General features: G+C 38.2%; 1 protein-coding gene and 1 pseudogene across 4 annotated transcripts in view; one reads left to right on the top strand and one right to left on the bottom strand.

Moving 5' to 3' along the window:
- Positions 1-25,036, top strand: part of LOC122802739 (ICOS ligand-like) — a 764,505-nt gene that overhangs the window by 394,388 nt on the left and 345,081 nt on the right. The window lies entirely within an intron of this gene.
- Positions 1,988-2,101, bottom strand: LOC122803044 (annotated as a pseudogene).

The following is a 25,036-nucleotide window of genomic DNA, read 5'->3' as shown; positions in this document are numbered from 1 at the left end:
GGATGCATCGCTAGGCTTAAAATGGCCCTTGTGGTTGTTAGCCTAGTAAACACCTATGAATCTATGAACCTAAAAGGGCAAATTTGTGGTTAAGTAGTTTGTCCTAATCAGGCAGGAGGCAAGGGAATGCTAGGCCTACTGCAGAAGAAGTAAGCATGGATCTCTGGGAAACCTGATATAGTGTTTTATTTATTTTTTTAATTTAATTTTTTAATTTATATTTTAATGGGGTACGGCACTGCTCTCAATGGACCATTTGTAGGCACAGCCCGGGTGAACAGGGTCACATAAGAAATGAACAAAACATATTTACAGTTACGTAGATATGCTAAAAAACATATGTGTTAATAGAGATTATTGGTGCACACAGGGTAGATCATTCCAAAGATAACAGTGAAAGAATACACCAACTTATCTGCAAGCTTCCAAGTTCAAAATCAAACAGCAGATGCTGCAAAGAGACTGAACTGACCAAATGGAGTGCAATTAAAGTGCATTATAGACTTTTTGGTGGAGTTGTACTGGAAACAATCTAGACCTACAGCCAAGTTATAGGGTAGTTTAATTAACTACTGTCAAGAGTATGGTTAGTATATTTGCACCTTCTATTGATTGCATAGCATTGAAGATGTTCTTTCCCTTCATTTTTGAAGATACTAAATGTTTTAAGGACATATCTTAAGTAAGAGGTGATTGGTGTTGGTCCTAGAAATTTCCCATGGAGGAAAAGGAGGAAGCAGCTTAGGGAAACAAAATTTTCACCAGAGAATGCTGTCAATAAAAAAGAAGAGTGGAGCTGTAGTAATTACCAGAAAGGAGACACTTAATGCAGTGATTCAGGGGAGGAAAAATGACAGTACACCAGGACTAAAAACTTTGATAGTTTCTTAGAAGTAAACAGAACTGAAACTGGGAAGAGGTGGTTATACATGATGCATGATGGGAAAGGCAGGCAGAGATTCTTATGGATAAAGTCTTTTTCATCTTCACCTTACCCATCCCCCACCTGCCCTTCCCATGCCTCCTCCCACTTCCCTTCCCAAAATCTCACTGCAACAAATTCTTTCTAGAACTTTCCGAAATTAAAAATCCAGTCCCATGTGTCATAGCAATATTCCTGCATGACTGCTGTGAAATGTTAAGTCTCACCTAGCAAAACTCCTCAGTCAGTTTTTCAACCTGCGTCTGTTTACTGGCCGCATCCCAACAGTGAGAAGAAGAGCTGTTGCAGTGCCATTGCATATAACTGGTCCCTTTACTGACACTGCATATTGCAAGTCTATTAGTCTCAACAGTATTTGCATGGTATTGGAATGTATTATAGCTGAATTAATAAAAATTATATAGGTGGCCTTATACCCCTGAATACACACCAGTTTGAGTTTGTAATTTCATACTAACTTAGTTGGAATGTGAATGTTTACACATATTAGATCTGTATAAACATGTGACATGTTAATAGGTCCCTAAACTAGCTCACTTGCCCAGTTAACAACAATAAATAGATAAATAAATCTTTTAAAAACTAATGTTATTAGAGAACAATACATTATATAGTCCATGCTAGACGTTTTTCAGTTCTTGAGTAACATGCTTTGTAAGAGCAGGTACAAACAGGAGCTTAGAAGGACATTCTAAATGTCTTCTTATTTTTGTAAAGAGTTGGCAAAATAGTAACAGAGGCATGTGTGCTAATAATAATGATTACAGCAGTTTATTTAAGATTATTGTATGGATGCATATAGTTGACTTGTAAACTTTCATAAGGGTGGTCAGAAACAATTAGGTGATTATTTTGGGTAACATAGAAATGTCTGACTTACTTAGGTGCTTGTGTACAGGAGAAGTACAAACTTATTAGAACATAATTCTCACATTTGGTTCATTGGTTAGTACTAAGCTAACTGCCCTTGCGAGCCATTGTAAGCCTAGCCAATTATCCTTGTGAGACTCAAACCCCGCACCTTGTGTTTGTAAGGCAAACACCTTAACCATTAGGCCACCCTCCCACCTTGTAACCAAATATGTGTTGTAAAGACCACTACGACCTCTTCCATCCTTATCAAGGGGAGTGCTAACCTTCTCTCCTTTCATACAACACATTTGTAACTGTGTACAAAATCAAATGATAGTTACAAATGTGAAATATGTCTGTACTATAGCTGCATTGATTAGCAGCCCATAGTTGAATGTAGCCTACTCGTTTAACGAGTATGGGGTTAATGCACACTACAAGTTTAACTAAATTCTCTGGTATTTTATATTTTGCACAGTATATTTTTTGCGATGCATTCTATAGAGAAAATGTTTTTTCCAAGGAATATAACATCTCCTATGTGCTCTGATTAACAAAACTGAATGCAATGCCTTAGTAAAATGCAATATAGTACTGCGCAAATTTTGAAAAGTTTGAAATGTATATATATTTTTTTCATTATTGATCACGTTCATGGAAATGCTGTAAGCAGAGTTTAACAGCTTGTTAGAAGCAGATAAATGTGGATCATCGTCCAGATAACTTAGACTCTTAACATACCTTGCTACCTTTTTTAGGTTTCATTAATTTTGCATTTTCAGGTGATTCCTTAGTTAACCACTGTTTCTCAAAAGTGACTACTGTTTACAATTATAATTTTTTAGCGTACTAGTTTCATTTTTTTTTTTGGACTACTGTGTCCATTTTGTAGAAATGTTTTACTTTAGGATTGGTTGGCTTTGATCACACATCTTTTAAAGTTTGCTATCTAAAGTGTGTTTGATTTTTCATAGTTCCGAAGAAGACTTAATAAAACAGAAGACAAAAGTGCACAGCCTATATTATTCAGTGATACCAGTCTGCTTCTTACAAATATTTTTGTGTTCTTGTTTGGTATAATCACACAACTCTTTTTTCATTTCTTTGGAGAAACCTATAGCTGATATGAAAGTGGCCAACAAACCTACTTATTGTTATCTAGAATTATTTCACATTTACGTCACAGTGAACCCCTTAAAATGGAGGAGTGGTAAATGATGATACTATACAGTTGTGCTGTAAAGTATTAGTAGATATTCTGATCTGTAAGTCTCACACAAAAGCAGGTGATCAGCCTAAGATGTAAACAAAGCCATATTGTGCCACAGCATGACCATGAATAGTGGGTCACACCTTTGAATAGTGATGCTTTTCTGTAGTATCAGAAACATGTAGAGCAATAGCAGTCTTAATATACAAGAAAAATACACCTCTGATTCCTTGAAAAGCAGTTTCTCCTTTAGTCTTAATCTGTTTTATCAACAGAAAAAAAAAAGGTTACTGGAAATAAACTTGCTCTTCCCTGACAGAAACAGTGGTTATAAAGTATAGGATGGGAAGGCTGGCAGGGAGAGAAGTGCTGTTTCAAAAGGTGCAGATATCCTCATTTTGTAGTTCATATAAGTTAAGACTTAATAAACTTACTATTTTATAAATGATATGGCTGCATCCGCATACCATATTACTTTGGAAATTACCAGTTCTCCAAGCATGCCCAAGGTTGTTATGTCATTGGGTAAGACATATCTCTGACAAATGGACAGATAAGTCAATGGTTTAGATGTAGTATTCCAGGGGCATGTGGCTAGAAAAATTGGAAGGGCAGTGGATGCATTTGGTGGTTATAGTGTTAAGTTCACTATTAGTCAAAGTGCTTACAATAGTACCAGTAAGAGAGATGTTTCAATCTCCGTTCACCAGTTTTGTTATCTGGGATTCCTTTAACTGGTAAAGAGGTGCAGTGTGATGGATAAAATAACAATAAGGTCCATTGGTAAAACTAACAACATTTGCTACTCTGTGCCCAGCTTGAACAGTTGTACTAACCTGTCCAAATATTATTTGGTAACTGCTAGAATAGTGGTACATGCTGCATTTGGATTTATGTAGCTACTCTTTATCAGAAAATTCAGAACATGAAACCACACTGACATAATGTTATGCTGTTTATGGCTTCCAAACTGCACTCAGAATCCATAAATTACATTAGCACAAAAGTATTCATACAGCCTCTGGAAACTGTAATAATCATACCATGTTAATGTGCTATATGCTGTTACTAGCCTAACAGAAAGCTGAGTGGGTTGTAGTTGAACATGTTAGGGGAATGGGAACTTATTTGGTGCACAGTGTAATGGGAATGTAAAATAGCACTATTCTGTGATTACAAAGTACTGCTCTGTGATACTTGGGAATGTAATACAAATATAGATGTGATAAATGGACTGCACTAACATAAAGCTATGCTGTAATGTTTATTTTCTTATGTTCGCTGGAGTGGAAATATTTTGCAAAATGGAGCTGTGACATTTTGATCTGCACTATAGAATAACGAGGAAGCAAAATGCAGAATTTTTAAATGTTTGCAGAATTCAAAATTTGGCATCGCAGTGATGATTATAACAAATATAAGACATAGATTATTAGTAAAGAAGAAAATGACAGTGTCTTTGTCTTCAGATTAATGTTGCAGCACATCTCCTCATAAATATTTACGATAATGTTTAGTAACTACATACACTGTGCATGCTTAGTAATGAAACAAGACACGTAAATAAGCATTCATTAATATGCATGAAATCATGTGAAGTCACAGTATGAGAGGAGTGGTTGTCTACCAAAAGTAATGATACTACACTTTTTAGTATTTCATTTGATCCCATTTTTAATGCATCAAGAGTTTACTAGTCTTTAGTTTACTACCTCATATCATTACAACCTGGTAAAATAGCAGTGAAGCTATTGCATATCTAGATTCAGTTCCAATAAATCAATCTCTTTCTGAAAATAAATTCACCCAGCTATGGAAATAATCACCCATTATGCCACAGCACAAAGGTGGAATCAGTAAAGTTATTTCAAACTATTGGTCAGCTGCCATTTAACTCCGCTATCAAAAATATTAGAAAAATATATTAATACACAGCTTCTCAGCTATCCAATAGATAAGCAGCTTCTGTCTTCAACCCAACACCACTTCTATTCCCATCACAGCACAACTACTGCTTTGCTGAATTTTGTTAATATTGTCAACACCCATAGAAATGCTTGATACCTAGCCTCTACCATCTTCATGGTATTATCAAAAGCTTTTGATACTGTCTCCCACCAGAAACTCTTACATAAACTCTCATTCTTAGGGCTCACCAACTCACCACTGCAATGGTTCCAAAGCTATCTCTCAAAAGAGCACAAGCAGTGAAATGGAAAAATGATTTCTCCACCTTCTTGCCAGTAGTGATTGGTGTCCCACAAGGATCCATAGTAGGCCCCATACTTTTCAATATAGTCATCATTCATTAAACTCAATACTGCTACAAAAAATGCTACCATATATTTATTATTTATCTATTTATTTATTGACATGTGTTAACCGGATTAGTCCAGCTGTGCTTGTGGCACATTTTCAGTAGAGACCTGAGGAGAAAAACTCCAGTTACAGACAATTTACACAGTATAAAAAATTCATAGCAATAAAAATATAATTTCACATAGAAATATAAAAATACAAGTCTAAGATTGAAGGTAGAAAAAAGCATGCACAAAGTTAAGTATAAGTAGCAGTTATTTACAAAGTATACATTGTCATAAGATTTAGTCAGAAAACTATTTGTTGAAACTTAGTAGGATGGTGCCTTGAAGGGGATTAATAGGTGAAATTTAGGGGAGAAATAAATTGTAGATGCTGGGCAAAGGTGGGTTAAGTTGGGTCTGGACAGGGGCAAGTTTTTGTGTTAAGTAGATGAAGTCTGAGTTCATTTTTAAAGTGAGATGGATGAGTAATGGACCATATGTGTAGGGAAAGTTTATTCCAAGCTTGGGCTAGACAGCTATATAGTAGTTTGCCTACATTTTTCTTTGGTTGGTGGATATGTAGGAGATGCTGATTGGAGGTGCAGAGGTTAAGAGGTGGGATATTGGTGGACACTATGGATGAAAGAGCTGGGAAGGCAAAAGGTTTGTAGAGAATAGAGTGTAACATTTGAAAGTGTGATAAAAGAAGAAGTTGGGGGAATTGGAGCTATTGCAGAGAGTTTAGAGCCAGGCAGTGGTGTGAGCTGTATGGAGAGTTAGTGACAAATTTAGCTATTTTATTGTATGTTTGTTGAAGTTTGTTCAATGTTGTGGCCTGAATGTTGATGAGAACAGGGGCAGCATATGTGAGTGAGGGTAGGAGCAGTGCCTGAGCAAGGACGAGTCTAGAAGTGGAAGATAGAATTTTTCTGTTGTGGTATAGGCAGCCTAGTTTTTGATGATTTTTTTTATACATTGCAGTATGTGCAGGTTAAATTTGAGTTTGTCGTCAATGATGACACCTAGGAGTTTTGTTTGGGTTTCAGGATTAATGACTGTATTATTGGAGGATGTAATAGAAAAGGTAGATTTATGCTGAGACATAGAACGAGGGAGAAAGAGTAAGAATTTGGTCTTTTTAGGGTTAAGGTTGAGGACGTTGTCAGATAACCATTGTTCAGTTAATAGAAAGGAGTCTTGGGTTAGGGTAAGGAGGTCAGAGATATTGTTTGAGATGGAGATGAGGGTTGAGTCATCAGCATATTGGATGAGAGAGGATTGTTTACAAGATGTATAGAGTTCATTGGTGAAGATGTTAAAGAGTAGGGGGTACTCCAGTTGGGACTGGAATGAAGGGAGAGTGGGTAGAGAGCCATCTGACATGTCTGCTGGAGAGGTAGCTAGAGAACCAGGTGAGGGAGGTAGTGGATAGGTTGAGGTTAGCAAGTTTAGATAGGGGTATAGGGAGAGAGACCATGTCAAAAGCTTTGGAGAAGTCAAGGAAGAGACAGGATATGAGTTGATTATCACGGGCCTTGGAGATAGTATGGGTGAAGGATAGAAGAGCAGTAGTAGTGCTGTGGTTGGGCCGGAAACCATGTTGAGTTGAAATAAGGAGGTTGTGCTGGAGGAGGTAGTTGAGAAACTAAGTGAATACATTTTTTGAGTATCTTAGAGAGGGGAGATAGGATGGTGATGGGTCGGTAGTTAGAGGGGTCTGTTGAGTTTCCTCCTTTGTGAAAAGGGATAGTGAAAAAAGATTTCCATAGGAAGGGGACAGTGGCTTCTTGGATTGACCTGTTAATAAGAATGGATACAAAATAGGCAATAGATTCTGCAGCAAGTTTAAGGAAGGTTGGAGGTAAATTATCAGTGGAGGGGGAGCAGGGCTTGAGTTTGAGAAGAAGAGATCTTATGTAGGAAGTGGAAACAGGGTGAAAGGAGAAGAGGTTGTTTGTTTGGCTGGGAGGGGAGGGGGGAGTGGTAGTGTTAGAGTTAGGGGAGTGAGTTTTTGGATTTTGTCAATAAAGTGTTTATTGAGCAAGGTAGCGGTTTCCTGGGGTGATGTATTAGGGTAAGGAGAGAGATTTGGAGGACAGCTTGGAGAAAGAATTTTGTTTAGAGCAGACCAGAACTTACAAGGGTTAGATTTGTTATTGAGATGTTCAGAGCTATAGTAGGCATTTTTGTCTTTATTAATTTGTTTCTTAACCAGATTACACAGTTGTCTGTAATTTTGTAGCTGGGCTAGTCCCTTAGTTTTAATCCAGGTTTTCCAGGCATTGTCTCTTTTTTTCATAATGGACCTGGTGTCCCTGGAAAGCCAGGGAGCAATGTTTGATTTTATTCTAATTTTCATGGAGGAGCAAGGGAGTTTAGTGTATTCAGGAAAATTCTATTGAATTTAGTAACTGCATCTTCGCTAGGGATCTGCTTTAGGATGGACCAGTCAATACTAGATTGTATGGGGTTGAATAGGGAGATGTTAAAGTTGGAGAGCTTATGACAAACCTTGTATAGGTGGGGTTTGGGGAATTGTGTTGAGTGTCTTAAGACAGATGTAGGGAGATGGTCACTTAAGGAGTCAGGTAGGGTGGTTGGGCTATGGTAGTGGTGGGGGAGTTAGTTAGAATCCAGTCAATGGTGGAGCTGGAAGTAGAGTTTTTATGGAGGTGTGTGGGAGATGTAATAAGCTGATGGAAACCCTGTAAGTTAATGCTGAATTGTGAAGAGTCTGTTGTAAGCTTGGACCAATCTATATTGACATGTCCAGGGATTAGGGTTTCATAAGGTATCTTCAGGGAAACCCACGATAGGATGTTTTCTAGGATGGCTAAGTTGTTACCTGGGGGGATATAGATGGAACAGATAGCAAAATTTTGTAAGGATTTAAGTGGCAATTTAGGATGATGAGTTCAGCAGAGTGAGAGTCGGGAATGGGGATGGTAACAGGCGATATGTTTAGGCTATTGGAGTAGAGGATGGCTATGCCTCCTCCTTTTTTTTGGGAATCTGTCAGAGCGATAGATGTTATAGCCAGGTGGGAGTATTTCATTGTTAGGTATATGTGGTTTGAGCGAGGTTATTGATAAGGAAAGAATGTGAGGGGTGATATGGGATATCCAGGAGTGTAATTCAGTGATTGTGTTGGTTAGACTTTGAATGTTTAGAGAATAAATGGTTAGGTGTTTGTATGAGGATGTGTTTGAAGAATCAGGATGGTGATGGTGAGTGGTGTTTGAAGAAGGTGAGGTAGAGGAAAGGTTGAGGGGTAAGTGTTTAAGGGGAGAGGAGAAGGGGCCTGAGTTGGGATGGATATCTCCAGAGAGGAGTAAGTTATTACTGAATAGTGTGAGTGGAGTAATGGGAAAAAGAAGTTTGTGGAATCTAGGTTAGATTAGTTTATTGGTGTGAGTGCATTGGCAGTAGGGGAACATGAATGTGGGTGGGAATGGTGGGAGATATAGGAGGTAAGAGCAGAGAGAAATAGAATCAGTGCAGTGGTGAAGATAAAGTGTTGCATAATTAAAGTGAGTGTAGTGAAAGAATGAAGGCATGGGTGTGAAAAAGTAAGGGTAAGAAAGTGATTGAGAGTAAGTAATTACCACAGGAGGGTAGGAATGTATATTGGTAGGGGAGCAGAGTTTACCCGAGCATAGCGAGGGCAAACAGAGTGGGGCTACACCCAGGTCTGGACTCAGAAGTTTAAAATAGTCAATTAGGAAATTGCATAGGCTGCAATGGAGAAGAAAGTGGGAAATTACAAAAAGGTATACATCTAATCGAATAGGAAAAAGCAAAGAAACAGATAATATCTAAAAGGCAAGCTATTGTTCAGTGAGGAATTAGCCAAAAGGACAGAGTTACGGATCTAGAAGCTAAAAGGAGAAAATAAGTGGAAAGAGGGAAACGAGGTTCAAAGTATAAAGAAGAAGAGCAGGTAGTGTGGTAATATAAGAGAAATACCAGTAGTGAGGCGAGAGTGAGGGGAAATTAGCATAGCAGGATAATGAGTATGGTATAGAGAAGGAAAACAGAAATGAGGGGGAAGGGAAGAATTAAGGTTGGGGCTGCTGGTGTCCTCGACCGTAATGCTAAAGCTATCAGTAAAATATGTCAGGCTACAGCTTAATTAGTAATGCGCACTTTTCAGTGTGAACATACATAAAGTGGTTGCTGACAGAGATCATTGAGCTAACATAGTTAAATATGCTGATGACTCAACCTTAATCAGCTCTGCCAAATTTCTCCCTAAACCCAACACAACAATCCTTCTTTTCAATTTAAACATGGCTAAATAATTCACAACTACTTCTAAACCCTAAAAACAAATTATATTCGTGCTCTTTAGCCCAAAAGGCATCTCTACCAAAACATCACTATTCACTATCATCTCTGCCAATAACAGCATGATAGAACAAGTAAACAGAGCAAAATTACTAAGTGTAATCACAGATGACCAGTTCAAATTTGACAACTTTGTATCACATGTGGTTAAAAAAAAATCATCAAAAACCTAGGTACATTATACAGAGTAAAACTTACCTCACTGACATAGCCAGTAGATATATAGGCAATACTTTCTTCCTCCCTTCTGCTGCCTCAGTCTTCACTGGCCTTCACACCTCACAATTTTCTAAACGTGTGCAATGTTATAATTAAATAGACAAATTTGCAGTAAACTACAATAGAACATACCACACCCTAGCCCTTAGTGAATTAAACTGGTTAGAGCTAACAACTAAACACAATACTACTCTCCCAATAGAATATTATGCTCTACAGAAAAGCCACTAATCACTATAACCAAATTATCTAATACTCCAGGTGACTTTCTGTATTCAAATAGTGTAGCTAAATTGTGGAATCCCATCCCACTGCCACTGAAATCCAGTGATAGGAGTAATATATTACAATAAGTAATATATTAGTGTAATATATTACAATTTTGAGTAACAAGTAATATAACTAGTTACTTTTTCAAAATAGTAACTAAGTAATAGTAATATATTACTTTTTTAATAACTAGTAACTTAAATGTGAGTTACTTTTGAGTTACATTTGCTTAAACCAGTGGTTCTCAACGTGGGCGATATCATCCCCTAAAGAGCAATAGAAAACTTCTGGGGCCCTGGATAGTATGAATAGTAATCAGATGTTAGGAGGTAATAGAGACTTTGAAGGGGAAATCTGGATAAAAAAATTACAACATAATGTTGGCACAGCTCATAGCATGTAGCATTCGTAACATACCTCTCAACTATACCAAATTACTCGGCATTTCCCTGTTTTGGGATCGAAATAATAGGGTGCCACAAATGACTGATTTTGACGTTCAGACAAGAGCGCTTGAACCTTCCCACTTTTAAGAGGCTTCAATTAAAAAAAAAAACACCCCATGATGGCAGCATCTTCTCCTTTAAGGAGGACCATTTGCTACTCCTTACTGACTACAGAAACAATTGCCGATGTCATTGATTTTATGACCCACATGTAGATAATGCCAGAGGAGGGGTATAAGGATTCAGATTCAGGCATCTATTATTCTAATTCACTTGGTAGGTATGATCGCATAATCATGGTAGTGAGGTTGTATTTCAAATGTTTCCACAATGTAAAGAAACATGGTTTGTGAGCTAGTAGCCCACAGAACTCATATACCGCTCAGCATCTCAGCACAAAAAATTTTAAACATAGCATTAGCCAAACATAATCTGTTGAGGGGGGGGCAATGGTCTGAAATCAGGAAAAATTTTCAATAGGGTGCTTATAAACTTAGAACTGTTTTAGAACAAAACATTTTGCATTATTGTGCATTTTCTGAAGGATATCAAGAATGAAAACATTTTTGAGAAAGAGTGATACACTGCAGTCAGCTAATAATAATAATTAGAGCTGTTCTTGACTGACGTAACCAGAGAATTCTGCACAAGCGTGGTATTACATTAAAATAACATAAGTGCATACAGGTTTTACAGACTAACAGAGCCATGCAAATTAGTTAGTCCAGGAGTAGAATGGGAAAATATTTTAACTGCCCTCTACAAGTGTACATGCTATAATTAAAGTTTGTAAATACTAGGTATCTTAAGTCACAACATTAATAAAAAGCAAAAGCATCCGCCATGAAATCCAGCATTTAACTTCTGCTTTAAGACTGAAAGGCAGCAACTTCAACTCTAGTGCGACTACTAATGCATGCTGTGGATGTAAACCCAGTCTGTACTTACTGCGGAATTTAAACTAGCCATGTCGAGTAAGTGTGAGAGAGTGTATGAGTGTACAAGTGTACGAGTATGTGTGTTAGTTAAACTAGAAGTTTTTCTGTATGAGAGATTGTGTGTGTGTGTGTGTGTGTGTGTGTGTGTGTGTGTGTGTGTGTGTGTGTGTGTGTGTGTGTGTGTGTGTGTGTGTGTGTGCGTGTGTGTGTGTAACATACCTCTCACCTGTCCAGATTCAGCCTCATAGTTTTGGTCTGTTTCCCATAAAATTTATGTTTTTCTGGTAAACCACAGAGGACTGAAATCACTAAACAATAACATATATGAGTTTTAGAATTCATATCCTTTATAAAATGCATACTAACACAAATCCTGTTGTTCTATCAGCTTTCTAAGTTTATAAGAGCAATATTTTAAATTCTGTCCCGATTTTTGGACCTTTTTCCTCACATTATGCCAGTCTTTGACTCTTGCGCTAAGAGGTTGAGAGGTATTGTACTGCAGAATTTAGAAAGTTCCAATTTATTATGTTTTAAATTTAAAAAGACTGCACCACGAATGATCATCTTTTACATTTTGTATTAGAAACAAGTTTAATGTGTAATCAATGTTCAATTATGATGTCATTTCCTGTGGATGAGTATAAAAGGAAATACAAGTATGGAAAAGTTATTTCTGAAGAAGGTCACATATCAATTAAAGTGATTGAAAGCGCTAAATATTATTGTTTCGTGTTGCTTGGTATTACTGGGACTTTTGTTTTTTTGGTTCTGAATGTTTTAAATTTAAAAACTGTTATCTTGTATTATTTTGAAGTTGCATTAAACACTAAGTGATGCAGTTATCAAAGAGGAATGCTGCAAAAGTAAGGGACTTCTCCACACCCATGCTACTTAATTATATTGTCTGAGATAACCATACCACAGAATCCATTTAATTCCCCAAGATAACCACAGTCTTGATGCTGGTATACATTTCTTATCAACCAAATGTTTGCCATTACATGTTTCAGTGTTGATCACAGCAGTTTCACTACATATATGTGGTATTATTTGTGCTGCTTAATAAAACAAGACATTTAACAGTGCCTCACATTCCACTGTGAAACTTTGTACAATATGTTTAACATGGTATTTTAAGCATTCATTGCTGTACTCTTAAAGACCAGTACTGTTACAGCTTCTACACATATAATGAGTACAACATTACTGCTTTACAATTTAGTTATTTTATACATTCCAGAAAGATTACTTTACTGTTTTATTCAGTCATTCCCTGATATTTAATTTAACAAATTCAGTCTTGTGAGGGAGCAGGAGCCCCTCATAGCAAGCAGTGGGTGCAAGGTAGACAAACAAATCATGGATACTGTACCAGTCTATAAGAGGACACATACAACACACACACACACACACACACGCACACACACACACAGACACACACAAATACATATGTCATATTATATATACTCACAGACAATTTGGAAGATTGCCAGTTCAGTGGTGTCCTGCCTTTTGGTGACAGTTAGAGGTATGAGTCAATGCCCAGCATCAGCAACTACCAGATTTGTTTACAAAACCTACTAATGCACATTGGTATTTACATAACTACAAGAGCAGAAGGTTTCCGAATCAGATTTATTTTATCCATTGATCAGATTAACCTGATACCCACATATTGACAACAGTTCCTTGTTATACCAATGATTGTTATGGCAGATTTTAGTTAATAGAGTGCACGGTTCTTTTATATATGTTACAGTTACTGATGTATGTTATTTTAATGAATTTCTGTAAGGGTGCAGCTAATGTGATATCAGTGATGGGAATAACGAGTTGCTGTAATATATTACATTTTTAAGTTACTAGTAATATGCGTTACTTGTCAATACAGTAACACAGTAATTGTAATATTATTTTTTGATAACTAGTAATGCAAATGTGAATTACATTTGCATTATTTTTTGCTTGAATTCAGCCACATAGCTGGGGGAACGAGAGGGGCAGTCCAAAACACAGACTTCCAAAACCACCAAAAAAAAAAACCTTAACAGTGTGGCGTATTCTCTTTTAAGGTGGACCATGCATGTGTCATACACATGGACGCATGCCACCCACTATTAAAAAACAGAAAATAATAAGATTTCCGCATTCATGCCTTGTGTTTGATCGATGTAGTTTCGGCATTTGCGGCTGCACAGTTGCTTGCTTTCCCTTTCCCACATTGCCGTTCATGGTTGTTTGCCTGGCTCTACCTGTGGCTGTTTCAAGAGAAAATTAAATAAGCTGCTGTATTGCCTGTTACAAACTGTAAGTACTAAATAAGCTCAGTAAAATACAAACAGATGGACGCTCTTACATTATCTGTGGTTTAATACTACTGAAAGAGTATCATTGGGCACTTTCCTGTAAATATCAACCCCCAAAATGCTTTTGGAGATTGCTTGCTATGAAAAATATGTCACAGTGTTTATTTTTTGATAGTTTTATTAAGTGAAGAATTTGTTTTTAAATAAAGTAACTTTTGCTTATTTTTCTTAATAAAAAGTAAAAAGGATAGCTTTTTACCACATCAGTAAGCGTACTTCACAAGGCTCAGTTTCCATATTTCCTTATCATAACCGCAGTGATGTAGCTACTGATGTTCCTTATGTATGTCAACGAATCACATGCTGGAAACTGAAAGTTGTTTTACTTTTGATTAATCTGAGTTTGAACCCTCTCCCTGGACAGCACAGCACCTACAACTGATGATTCACATCACTTGTACATATTATAGCAGTTATTTAGATTATTTGTGGTATGTGTACTAAATACAGACAACTGTTATTTAGCTGCAGGTGTTTTCACTTCATTCAACATGCAGAGTAAATAAAGTGAAATAAATCTAAATATTTGACATAGCTATGATTTTAACCTAGAAGCTAAATGTTACCTGAAGACAGACTTCTGAAACCCCACTTGATGTCAGTTGTAAGAATTCAGGTTTGCACATCAGTACTGCTTTAGTAGTTTGATGTGTAATGTTACAGAAGGGTCACAATCTTTGTCATGGAATATGATAGGTGTATCCTTACAAACACAGTACTTCAATACTTTTTCAGAACAGAATGAACATTACTTAAAGCAATTTAAGCTGTGAAGCTTTAGTGAGGACGAATGGATCTGAGGTCTACAGCTCTGGGGGATTTTCTGTGCAAGTACTTTCTGGTTTGCACACTGTGTCACATTAACTGAACTATTTACATCTGCGAGACTTCACATGCTTTTATATCTCTGCATATAGGCATTTGAAGTGATTTGCTTAATTTAAAATCCACATTGCTGTGTGCATTACTGGAAATTACAAGAGCACATGGTGTGCTTTTTAACACAGGGATTTTACAGCAGCAGCATTATTTCAAGAGGAGTTCATATATTATTTTGAAGTGTGTTGGGAAAAAAGTTAGGATTTATTACATTGAAAATTCTACATAGTTTAGTAACTCTTATAGCAGTTTTCCTGTGTTAGTTTTACTAGTTAGCAAATAAAAATGGTGCCATTATGAAATGATCTGTGTTCTAGCTTATGGATTTAGTACTGTAAGTAGCTGGTTTTGTTTTTTAGTGTGCCTGTTCATACATTAAGTTTACCCCTTAGGAAATCTCACTAACCATTGAGGTTTGCTTTACTTTTTGCCAGTGTGTGTGTGTGTGTGTGTGTGTGTGTGTGTGTGTGTGTGTGTGTGTGTGTGTGTTTTGTAAACAAGCATGCTGAAAAAGAGGTATGATAAATAAGTTTATTGGGTACAGTCTGTATTTCACTACCAATGTATCAGCCTCCTCAAGCATTTCTCAGAACCTGATGTGCACAACCAAATATTTCAACTACTCAAACATCATAGCCAAAACAATTACTCAACGCCATTCACGCTTATATAAAAAATAAACTTCATAGGCTGTGTGCATAAAAATACACAAATATAAACCACACAAATACACTACAGCTACTTTTTTTTGCTCTCCTCCCGCAGCAGACCATCAGCTGTCACCAGTTCTTCTCCTCATTCACGGATCCCTGTTAGCCTTCCATGGTCTCAGTCTGACCTATGCCCATGGCAGATGAGGAGATAGAGGTTGTTGGTGCAGTATCATACTGCTGCCAGGGAGTGGGCCCTAGTTCGGTCCCACCCTACTGCAGCTCTGCAATTACTGCCTATGGGAGGTGCATGCATACTTCTGAGGATGTACAACCTCCATACCATGTGGTATACAATTTGCAGTGTAGAGTTCATTTAGCAACTTTATTACTGCTGCATTGTTCAAGTTTTAATTTTTGTGAAGCCTGGACGTTAGTGAGGATGATAGCACCATAAAGAAGTTTGGTGAGTGGATACGTGGTGCCAAGTGTAGTTTTAGTTGTGTTGGTGAGAATGTTTTTGGAACAGTTATATAAAGTGATATTTTGGTTGACTTTGTTGTGTTAACAGTCTTGTTAGACCTATATGACATTTTCTGTAAGCATTTTTGCATCCTCAGCATTAGTTTTAGCAGATTAGCCTTATGTACGTTGTTGAAAATTTGATGGGTTGAAACTTTTTATGGGTCTTGTGTTGCTGACTGTGTATACTTGACTGACTATAAAGGTTAGTCTGTGGGACTTTGTAAACTGTAAAATGCTATTCATCATTATTGTAACCCTGTGTATACAACTTTAATACACTCGTATTCATGTGCAGTAAGCATGTATTCCTTAAGCATGTATTCCTCACACGCAAGTACTATGTCAGTAAATCTGAACATGAGAGTTGATAAACTATACTTATGTAAAAGTAACTCAACAGTAACTAGTTACTTTAGTTAGTAACTAGTGGAGCGGCCTTAGGTCAACTGGTGCCCTAGGCAAAAGGGCTCCACGGCACCCCCCACCACACCACCTGGTGCCCCCATCCTGGTCTACCTACACCAAATAAATACTGGAAAAGCGCCCCTAATAGAGCAGCGCCCTAGGCGGCCGCCTAGTTGGCCTATGCCTAAGGCTGGCAGTAGTAATAGTAATATATTACTTTTTTAGAAAAGTAATTAAGTAATAGTAATATCTTCTTTTCACTTAAAAGAAACTAGTAATAGTAACTTATTACTTTTGTAAGTAACTAGCACAACACTGCTGAAATCCATTCAAAATGCAAACTCATTTAAAACACAACTAAAGCTTCACCAGTCAAATCAATGGAGCTGCTCCTGTATGTCTCTAGGATAAATACAGCTGTTATAGTCAGCTTGCCAGATCATCAGTCCATTTCTCTTCATTCAGAATCCTATATCCTACAACCAGTCTTCAGCAATGCCTGAAGAGTTTTAGTGGCCCAGCTATATACATCATTTTGTGATAATGTTCACCTCCAGCTCTATACTTCAAATGTAAGCCTTATGACTGCCATACATTTATACAGTTGTCTCTGAACCCTGCTTTATACCACACCTCATAACTTCAATATTAACATTTTCTACAGTACCTAATTCCTTCCCTCACCTCAATTTCTTTGAATTTCTAAGCACTAGTCACATGATCTGTCATCTGTCTGGCAAACACTAATACACCTCTCATAATGCTCAATGTTCAACATCTACTAATCCATAAGTATATGTTGATACTGTAATAGCAGTTTTTAATTCATATGAATGTCATCTAATTAGCAAATGTATGTGTAAATATTAATGTATATTGCTTAATGTCTGTTTATGTGAATTACTGAATGTCTGTTTAAAGATGTTTGTAATATGTTGCAAGTTTCCCAAGACCTCCCTCTGCTGAAAAAATGTTTTTGGTTAAACCCAGTCAGATAAACCCAGTAAAAAAATAAAAATGAAATACCAGGGTGGGGTTTGTGTGTCACAGGGTCACTTAACAACCCACAGACTATTCTTTCAACTCTGTAAGTCAAGCATGCATTCACACTCTACATTTAACAGCACTCACTTTATAACATGTTAGTCTTATGTTGTCATTAGAATTTGTAGTGGATTTTTAACCACAGCAATGGTGAAATGTTTACAGCATATTTGAGGTGCCAGTGTAAAACAGCTAGGAAATGTCTCAAATTATTTGGTAAATATTAGTACTCATAAATTCAAATATGACATTCTAGATTGTTTGTCATTCCACCCACCACTCTCATCCCCACCAACCAAAGTACTTCCTGCACACCCCACTCTATAAAATACAAAGTAGCTTATTTTTATGTAATATGAATTTCAGAAGCATTTACAATAACATATCTCACATCCATGCAATCCTAGCCTTATGTTCCCCTAGACTTATTGGTTATAGCACATTCAGAATCCTATATCCTACAACCAGTCTTCAGCAATGCCTGAAGAGTTTTAGTGTCCAAAAAGGACAGGAAAACAAAAACTCAGGTGGAGTAGCACAACTGACTCTATCTCCCACATCTTTCCCAAATTCAATAATGCAGAAATTATGATGTCACTCCTCAAAATAAACAGTCATAAAACCTTCTGTAGTACAATCAAATACATATCACCAGGTGACATTACTACAGAAGTGGATCCTTTACTGGATAACTAAAAACAGAGGAGAAGGTTAACATCCTCACTACACCTCAAGCAACACATAGCCCTTCTAAACTCACACCACCAACACCCACACATAGCAACACTAAATCCACATATGCGGAGGCCCTTAACTGTAACCTGCCCAAGCAACAAGGACCTCCAAAGCTGAAATGCAAACAAACACCAATCACAACCAAAGTGTCACATAGCTCACAACACCAGTGTGCCACCCAGCAGCAGCCCCTAAGGCAAGACAACACTTTAATCATAGCTGAATCTATAGTCAGGCACACTGATGTCCCACTCACCAGACTGAAAAAGGAGAAAATTACAGTGAGCTGCCTGTCGGGTGCCAGGATCCACCACATAACTCATGCACTCAAGTCACTCCACAACAAGTACAAATATGACTCTGTCATTGTCCATGTTGGAGTGAATTACTTGAGATGTACCTCCCTGGACTACATGAAAAGAGACATGGAAGAGCTCTCAGATCATGTGGCCCAGGCAGGTATGACCCTAGCCCTGAGTAGCATCCTGCCTTCGTCCAGAATGATACCACAATATAAGGGCAAAATGATTGACTTCAACAATTGGCTAAGCTTCTGGTGTCATTCAAAGGGGATCCAGTATCTGTCTGCCTGGGATGACATGATTGGCAGACCAAGATGCTTTGCCAGAGATGGTCTGCACCTGTCACCCCTGGAATTCAGGTTACTGGCTAAGACTCTTGCCACCCCTATAGTACATTTTTTAGGCAAAGTTCAAAGGACAAAACCATCACCGTAACAGGTACAAGCATGCAAAATCTGAAGGTAATGCTACTCAATGCTAGAAGTCTAAATCTCAAAATGCACTCTGTCAAGGCACTCCTAAAAATGGAGAACATTGATATCTGTGCAGTAACTGAGACCTAGTTCAAGGCTCCAGAGAGCACACCTGCAATACCAGGCTACAACTCTTACCACACTTTTCGGCCATCAAACCAGGATCGAAACTCTAAAGGTGGAGGAGGGCCCATATTCACCAAGGATATTCACACCACCAGGTTAGTTGCCCAACACAATGCGTCTGAAATTCTCCAGGTGCAACTAACACTAGGTAAGACTGCAATCCAAACTGTAACTTGCTACAGTTCCCCCACCATGCCCCAAGATTCTCACTACACCTTTCTAAACATACTGAAAAATATTAATATACAACCAAACACCCTAATACTGGGTGATTTCAACTACCCTGCCATTACTTGGGAAAACTACTCATACACCAACACCTTTGCCCAACGGTTCTTGGAATTCATAAATTCCAATGCCCTGGATCAACTAATCCATAGTCCCAACAGGGGCTCCAATATCCTAGACCTGGTCATTACCAACATGGGAAATCGATGCTCCACACCTATGGTCATCCCCTCGTTGGTCAGGTCAGACCATAAGCTAATCACCCTTAACATCCACTTCCCATCCCCACCCCACCCCCTCCCCAGTAAGGAAACCTCCATAAAAAACTTCTCCAAGGCTAACTTCATGCTATTCAAGTCAGAAGTTACAAACTTCATGACACACATGCAGATGGGAACTGAAAGTTCGACTGCTGAGTCCTACACTAAGGCACTGTACGAGCACATCCACTCGTGCATGAATCGTGCCATCCCAAATAGAACCAAGATGCCCTCCTCCAAAAAAAGTAAGCCAATCTGGTGGTCCCCTGCCATAAACAAACTTTACAACAAAAGGAAAAAACTGTTGCAGAAAAGAGGAAAATCCCAGGATGCAAAAAACTCCCTTACCAGCCTCAGTAATAAGCTGAGATCCCTCATAAAATCCTCCAAAGCTAGTTACAAAAATAAAATTGGCAAAGATTCCAAAGACAACCACAAGGCATTCTATAACTATGTCAAGAATCTAAATGGCAATGCTCAGATCTGCTCTGAGCTACAACAGAATGGCATTAAATATACTGATCCCAAGGATATTGCCAATATCCTGGCAGATCAATTCAGTGCCAACTTCACCCCCCTCTCACCCCCTAAATGGCCCATCTCAATACTGGAAGATTGCCAAACTCCAGTAATAATGGCCACACAGGTAAAAAAATGCACTCTCCAAAGCTAAGAATACAGCATCCATGGGACTAGATAACATCCCGGGCTGTGTACTACATGAATTACAGAATGAACTAGCACCCCACCTAAGTGTCATGTTTAATCATACCCTCACCTCAGGCTTCATGCCCACTGAGTGGCACACAGCTACAGTTATCCCACTCCACAAGGGGGGATTCACCTTGGATCCCGGGAACTACCGCCCCATCAGTCTGACAAGCCTGATCTGCAAGGCCATGGAACGTATTATCATGGAATTTATAAACAAAGATTTTGGCAACCTTAAAACACTGGACCCCCACCCAGTTTGGGTTTGTGAAGGGCCGGATCGTGTCTCCTGAACCTTATTGACTTCTTTGAATCAGTCTCCAGAGGAGGGTAAGGCAGTCCACACAGCCTATCTGGACCTCGGCTAAGGCCTTTGAAACCATCCCCCACTCTGGAATCATAGATAAACTTACTAAGCTGGGCATTAATCCCTACATCACTCGATGGGTTGCCAACTGGCTTACTGACAGAACCCACACTGTAAAAGTAGCTGACTCCAAATCCAGCTCCAGACAAGTGGAGTACCTCAGGGTTCAGTCCTGGGACCTCTCTTGTTTGGCATCTACTTCTCTGAAGTACAGGCCAACACTAAGGGACTCTAGCTGACAAAGTTCGCAGATGACTGCAAACTGGGAGCCATTATTGAATCCCCAAATGATGTGGATACTCTACAAAAGGGCCTTACAGAAACAGATGCTTGGTGCCAGAGCCATGGGCTCAAGCTCAATGCCAAGAAATGTATAGTTATCCCCTTTGGGAAAAAACATGTACCCGTGAATTATTACATAGGTGGCAGTACACTAAACACCGAAAGTGTGATAAGAGACTTAGGGACACAGGTGGACAGTGGTCTCACCTTCAATAACCACATTGCCACAACAGTCAGGAAATCCTTCTATGTGGCACACCTCATCACTAATGGCTTTTCATCCAGAAAAAAGGAGGTCATTGTCCCACTGTACTCATCCCTCATTAGACCCATTATAGAATACAATGCCCCATTTGGTATGTACCTCTCAAGACATCTGCAACACCTGGAAAGGCCGCAGAAATACCTCACTAAAAGAATCACAGGCCTAAAGCAGGTGCCCTATGCTGACCACCTTAAAAAACTCCAATTATACTCTGTCGCATATCGTCTATTCCGAGGCGATCTCTGCTTAACATACAAGGCCATGTCAAACCCAGAACTGTTGGACATGCTACACTTAAAGAAAGCCAATCCCTCAGAGCTACATGCTCCAGGGATCTAAATCTTGTCATCACAATAAACAAAACATGTTGGAGGGATAAGTTCCTGACCCAGAGACTCCCCAGACTCTGGAATAGACTGCCCATACATGTCAAGCAGACCGCCTCTTTGGCTCTCTTCAAAAGAAACCTTGATGATTGGATGGGAGAAAGGAAATTCACTCCAGGGATCACATCAGTCGCCCTGCTAGACAGGGGTCCGGGGAAGTAAATAGCATGGGAAGAAATAGCCAGGGAATTGTTATGGCTAAGCTTCTATAGGCCTTGCTTAGCCATAGCCTAGTACCAACCTATGAACCTATAAGGAAACTCTTTAACTGGGAGACTTTAATATTGATTAGCAAGTAATACATAACAGGGCGGCCACAGTGGTGCAGTGGTTAGCATTGCCACCTCACAGCAAGAGGTTCTCCGGTTCGATCCTTGGCTGTGGTGCCTTCTGTGCGGAGTCTGCATGTCCTCCCTGTGGTTGCGTGGGTTTCCCCCGGGTGTTCCGGTTTCCTCCCACATCACAAAGACAGACTGCAGGTAGATTGGACACTCTAAATTGGCCCTAGGAGTGAGTGAGTGTGTGCATGTGTGTACCTTCTGTGGAAGGTTGGGTGCAGGGCTGGCAACTTGACACCGTAAAACTCCACTACCAATCATGAGCAGACAAGGTGATCTGCTGTGGTGACCCCTAACCGGGAAAAAGCCGAAGAAGGAAGAAGAAGAAGAAGCAAGTAATACATAAAACTATCTCTACAAACTTTCTAAACCTATATGGATTTATTCAGCTAATCACTTCCCCCAAAGATTCAACAAAAGTAGTGACAGATAATCCATATTACTGGATACCCACTTCAATGTTAAACAAAATAAGCAATCACCCTCCAACTTTTGCAGTCAGGCAACAACATAATTTTAACAAAAAAGTGTTATATAGCCAGTTGCATAATCTATTCATATTTAAAAAATAAACTTTCATCACTAACCTTTCAAAATGTTAACAGAATAGTTTAAAAAACATGCCTCTGGATGAGGCTACTTCTGAGTCTAATGCTATATTTCTCAACATACTAAAAGAACTAACTCCAGTAAGAACCAAAAGAATTAAAGTAAACTTAGCAATATCACTGAGAAAGGAAACTGGAAATGTATGACACAGAGAGAGAAAGTCTGGAAAGTCTGGGCTAAAAAATAAAGCACATATCCAAAACAGCATGGGAATTTCCCTGGTGCCCTGGCCAAATTTCCCTAGTTTAGTATGATTATCATCTTGGGTCTCCCCTGAAAAGAATCTGCTGGCCTGGTGAGATAGCCAGTTATATAACCTAATGCAGTCAACAAAGCATAAATACAAATATTTTAGCCTCAAGGGGAAATAATCTGATCTCTGTACAAAGACTGAAACAGGCAAGATGAGTTAGTTCTGTCCTCGCCAATATGCAGATTGCTGGCTCTTAAGCTTCATAGTGGACAGATATAAACACAGACAGTAAGTATGCAAAAACTGATTTTCCTCTTTTGTTTTCAACTGCAACTGAATTCTTCTCTTTTCTCTACTGAATTTGTAGCTGAATCCAGCTAAGACAATATTTCCTGAAATTGCATTTTTAAATGTGGCAACTATGTAGGTTTTCTGCCTATAAATTCTCTTTTATCGCCAAGACATAAGTGTGAATTACAGATTAATTGTTCAAAGCATGGCTTTTGATTTCATAATACATTTGATTATTCCATAGTTCCTGTATTTTGTACCTCTGACTTGTAACACTGATATGGCAATATACCTCTCTCAATCTCTTAGGGTAAAAAATTGGGACAAAGCCTAAAATAATGGGGGACAAGAGCCAAAAATAGGGACAGATCTTACATATTGCTCTTATAAACTTAGAAAGTTGCTAGGGTAAAAGGATTAGTGTTAGCATGCATTTTATTTTGGATATGAAGTCTGAAACTCAAATGAATGTCATTATTTAGGGACTTCAATCCTCAGTGATTTGGCAGAAATTCACAAATTTTATGAGAAGCAGAGCAAAAACATGAGGCAAAAATCTGGACATTCTACAAAAATCTGTACAGTTGAAATGTATGCATGGCAAGTCCTGTAAGACAAATCTAATTAGCATAAATCTATTGACATTTGCTGTTGATAAATGCCGTACATGTTATGGCTACTGCTGAACACTAACAAATGATTCCACTAAACTTCATAGTGACTAACTAGGTACTGCACTGAGATAATTGAAAATATGAATTAGATACATTTAAGAAAGTAGACAGTATATATAGATTAATATTTGAATAATGAGGACCATCAGACAATAGGTGGCAATGACTGGTCCTCAGATTTAAAACTAGTACTTTTTTTGCTAGTGCTACAGATGACATTAGAGGAACATGATATCTTTTTATAGATGACTCTAAAAATGACATATTTTTGAATGAAGAAAGTCTGCATGAACTGCAAGATGACATATCCATCCATCTGTCCGTTCGTCCATCAGCAGCCCCTTTTTCTCTTGTTTTTTTTTTTTTCTTGCACCTGGGGTCGGAGTGTCACTTCAACAGTGGCAATCATCACCAAGATTCACACTGCCAAGTGGATATATGTTAGAAGGTGATTGTGTGATCCATCAAAATACAATTGGAAAGATAATCTGTCTAAAGATAATTTATAAGATGATCCACAAATCAGAAACTTACTGAAAGAGCCCTATCAGACCAAGACCAGCACAAAGTAAAGCTATTTCCTTGCCACTGAATTTGTAGGCATATCAGATACAGCTAAATATTAAAGTTAGGAAGGGGATGGGGAGATGAAACTTCCTATAGAAACTAATGCAGCATTACCTAAAGTTGCTTCTCCATTTAAAAAAACTAAACCAGAAGCTTTAGAAAAAAATAGGCTAATTTAAATATGATTCTCTGAAATCTGATTTGAGGAATCATAGCCTGTACTGGTAGGAACAATATCTTATATTCCAATAATCTAGCTTCTATATGAGAAGCAATATATTTTTTTTACTTCTTAATCATCATTTCCGGCATACATCAGCTGAACGTTTTTGGCTTAAAGTGTCTTTGGTGGTTATTAGTTAAAATGTGTATCAAAAAGTGATTGTAAAAACACAGAGAATTTCAGCTGAAGCTTATGGTTAAGAAGTAGTTTTGTGGCTTTTTGAAGATTCTAAGTGTGAATGGCTTCATTGTGAATAGTATAAATTCTGGAGATGAAGACCCTTACCTCTACGTCATGAAGACTTCAACATAATAATAATAATAATAATAATAATAATAATAATAATAAAGTAAAGGGTGCGGAGAGCAATGTCTTCTGCATGTGGTGTGTAAGGTCTCGGGGAACCAGCACAAAAGGCAGTCATCATATTATTGTTCCTTACCTCACAGCCAAGCCCTTTTTGCTTACAGTTTTTGAATGACCATACCAGGCTCATGGAAAAAGAGTAATAATTCAAAAGATAGACAAAGAAAGATATTCATAAGAAAATATGCATGTCTCTATGTCACTAACTAAAGTAACAAGCTCGCATGAAGATTAATATGA

The sequence above is a fragment of the Protopterus annectens genome, chromosome 5.part0 (genome assembly GCF_019279795.1).
Source record: "Protopterus annectens isolate FY-2018-M chromosome 5.part0, PAN1.0, whole genome shotgun sequence".
In the NCBI taxonomy this organism is placed as follows: domain Eukaryota; kingdom Metazoa; phylum Chordata; order Ceratodontiformes; family Protopteridae; genus Protopterus; species Protopterus annectens.
The sequence above is the reverse complement of the archived record's forward strand: the minus strand, read 5'-3'. Positions and strand labels throughout refer to the sequence as shown.